The sequence below is a fragment of the Cryptomeria japonica genome, chromosome 5 (assembly GCF_030272615.1).
Source record: "Cryptomeria japonica chromosome 5, Sugi_1.0, whole genome shotgun sequence".
Taxonomy (NCBI): domain Eukaryota; kingdom Viridiplantae; phylum Streptophyta; class Pinopsida; order Cupressales; family Cupressaceae; genus Cryptomeria; species Cryptomeria japonica.
In genome coordinates, this window is record NC_081409.1 from 642,521,990 (window position 1) to 642,526,265 (window position 4,276).

The window sequence follows — 4,276 nt, forward strand, 5'->3', positions numbered from 1 at the left end:
TCATTTATTTTGGTTTATGCTCTAATTATGGTCATGCACCATTAACTTTGTACTCACCTCAACCTTTCATAAATGCTTATTAACGCTCAGATAAAGAATTTTTTACTAAAGAATTATATTGATCAATAGCTACTTTCACTTTTAATTTTATTATTAATAAAATAAATATATAAAAAATAATTGCATGTTGGTGTGCAATGGGTACATGAAGAGGTTTGGAAGGTCAATTAGGACAAATTTTGGCCTATTAGTTGTATAGATTTGTCTAGTGCATCAGTTCAATTGGTAGGCCATTTAGAAAATGATGTTGTTTGAACAATAAAAGGTTCAATGGAGAGGTGATAGATTCAAATAGACTATGCATCCATTTACAAGTATCTAAACATTATTGAAACAAAATCTTTGAATCAAGACAATAATCGAACTCCAATATCAATGGGGTCATGTTATGGACTTGCAATAGGGAGAGAGAGAAAGAGAGGGAGAGATACATATATATAGAGTGAGAGATAAAGGGGGAAGAAAGAGAGAGAAATAGGGCAAGGAGAGAAGGAGAGAGAGAGAGAGAGAGAGAGAGAGAGAGAGAGAGAGAGAGAGAGAGAGAGAGAGAGAGAGTAGGAAAGATATATGGGTGGGTATTGAGATAAATATATAGAAATGGAGAGATAGAAGGAGAGAAAAAGAGGGAGAGGCAAAAATAAAGATAGAAAGATGGAGATAATGAGAGAGGATAAGATGAAGAGATGGAAACATAAAGATATAGGAAGTGATATATGGATCTAGGTAAAGAGGGATACATACATATACATATACATATACATATTACATATACATATTACATATACATATATATATATATATATATATATAGAGAGAGAGAGAGAGAGAGAGAGAGAGAGATTAATTTGTACTATATAAAAGAATATAATATATTAATTATATATTATAATACAATATATAATAATGATCTATAATTTATATTAAATGAAATAATAAATATAATCATATTAATATAGTTTAATTTGTAATTAATTTTAAACAGTAATTTTTTTTTGAAATATCATATAAAATGATTTAACCAAATTATCAGAAATTATAAAGTTAATCTTATATGATTAATTTCTATATGTTTGATTTTTAAAGTAAAATATGCTTATTAATATTAGAAGAATAAATTTACACCTAAGGTGGGTAAGTTAGAAAACAAAGTTACCTTATTACTATATTTATATGTTCTTACATAACTTTAGTACTTTGTTTTTAAACATATCAAAATATCAAAAAAATAATAATTTAAAAATTAACAAAAATAGAAATACAAAATAATTGTAATAAATAACTAGATAGAAAAAAGACTAGTGGACCGCTTCAAGGGTCCATCAAAGGTAAAATATTCTTTTAGATTTTATTGGAGCTAGCCCTTCCAACAATTTAACTATCGAAGAAAAAAAATTAAATAATTTTTTTTTAACATTTTTATCTATTAGAATTTTAATATTAATAATCATATATAAATTAAAATACAAATTGAAGTGTCATAGCTAAATTTCATTCACATTAGACTAACATAAAAAATTTTGTGACAATTTAAATAGAAATGAGACCTAAGGGCCAAACCCTTGCCTTGGGGCCTCATGTTTACTGGCTTTCCCTATTTAACAAGATTAGACACTTCATAATTCAACTTCTTAAATTTGAACCAATGCATATTCAATTGACCAAAATATTGTACATCCACTAGCTTTGAATTATCTAACTTAACGTTAATTTAAATTTAATTCAATAACACTAGTCCACACTACAAAAAGGAAAACAATATTTTGAGATCAAGGATTACTACCACATACACATATAGAATAGTTTAAAACTAGATATATTTTGCAAAACTTAATTAATATTGGAAAAGCATGAGATACTTGAATATTTGAATATTTGAATAAAAGAAATAACATATGCACTTCAGCCAAGAAGTTGTCTTGCTCAAAATATAAAATGAATAAAATTTTAATAACTTCAGATTGTAAATGACATCGGTAACAATACGAATAGTTTGACAGATAGATGCGGGAACTTTACAAAAATCTCACACAGATCCAAGTTCTCAGATGTACAAGCTTTTTAAGATATATTTGCACCCTACCAACTTCTCAATCAGAAAAATGCAACATTACAAAGTTCCAAATGCACCAGATATTGCAAAGCCTTTTGAAGAAGCATTCTCTTTTATCAAAATCAGTTGAATTTTTAGTTTCCTTGCCTAGGCCCTAGAAAATTTCTTACTTGTTATATAAATCTATAACGAGTGGAAACTTTCTTACTTTCACTTATTGAAATATGCTTTCTTTAAATTACACGTTCTTTATCTAATAAATAATATAATGATAAGGGTTTCCATTTAAGGCTCACTTACTTAAATATATATTTTTAATTTGCATTTTTTTTTTATCATTAAAATTAGAAGGGAATCAATTATCCCCTTGAGATATATAATAATTCATTGTATAAAGAAAGAGTGGAATTATTAACTTTACTTTCAAAGAGGAGACTTTTTTTAACATTTACTTTCTTAAGGAAATAAAATTTTACATATGAATAAATATAATGAATTGTACATAATATTTATTATTCATATAATTATTTTTTGGAGATATTTCATATAAGAAAAATTAATTAAATTTTGTTTTTTTTCAAGCTTGTAGGCGTTCTTTTTTATTAATTGAATTTCTTTCATTAGCATTATATTTTTTATATCTACTTAAAAGTTTAGGTAATAGTGTTTATTTTTAATTTTATTGAACAAAAAAAATATTTTTAATCTTTAGTTAAACTTTTATGTATTATTGTTTATATAATTAGATTTTTTAAGATAATATTCATTCTATGATATTTTTTATTCTCATTTTAGAAAAAATATATTTAAATGTTATATTTAAAAATATTATCAAATTAAAAAAATTGAAGAATTAAATTTTTTTAGGAAAAATAAATGATTTAAAAATCATTTTACAATCAAAATTGATAAAAAAATTGAAGAATTAATTTTTTTAAGGAAAAATAAATGATTTAAAAGTCATTTTACAATCAAAATTGATAAAAAAATCTATTAATTATTTTATTACAATATGTAGATTAACATCTTGATAAATTGAATTACTATCTTCAATGTAATATAAACAATAAATTAAATATACTAAAATTAAATATATTAAACTTAGGTTAAGGTTATCATTAGGGTTCAATTAGAGTTAAAGTTAATGTTATTTCAATTATTATTTTTTAAAATATTTTTAATTTCATTGTAAGAAAATTTCTCTTGATATATTATTTGTTGTCATTTTAGAAAACATGTTGTATTTATAAAATATCATAAAATTAAAAAGGATTGTTAAAAAATATTAAAATTATTTTACAAAAAAAAATGAGAAAATGTGTATTTAAAACTACTTTTTGATAAGAAATATTAGATTTAAATAAAATTATACAATGAGTTTTATTACAGACAAATTCAATATAATGTTGTTTTTAATTTTAAGAATTGAGTTATATAGTTGGTGAAATCTCCTTCTACTTGAAGGAAATAAAAAAAGATTTTGGGGGACAAAACAAATGAACAAAGCTACATATTCTTGAAGTTGTCTTTCCTAAATTGTGACAGTTGCACATAAGATGTCTCAACAATCAACAACAAATATATCAATGTAATCAATATCCTAAATTAATCATCTTTATACATTGTAAAAGCATTTTGTATTCCAAAAACATTTTGTATAGCTTGCCACTTTATATTACAAGGTGCATTGTTCATATTCAGAATTTTTTACACATTTCAAGATTAATTCAATTGTATTCTAACTTATTATTCTTGACAAAGGCAATATTTATTTCTTCCAACTTTTGATTACCTTGTTATATATTATCCTATGCAAATTTTTCTATCACGTAACCATTGCACCTCATTGAGGTGCAAGTGCTAGTTATTTTTATTTCGCATCCATCATACTTTAATCACTCCTATAATATTTTGAAAGAATACATTACATAACAGAGATTGCAATGTGAAATTTAGCTTTAAAAACTCACTTCAAGAAGCATGATGTGAGATCAATTATTTAGAAGGAAATTCACATATTTGTAATATATTATACTCTTTATTTGAATATAATATCAAATATGTCATAGTTATTAGAAGATAGCAGTGTGATATAGATAGAAAAAGCTACACAAAGACATTAGTTGAAATGAAGACACAACAAGTGAGTGTTTAGATAGTTATCCT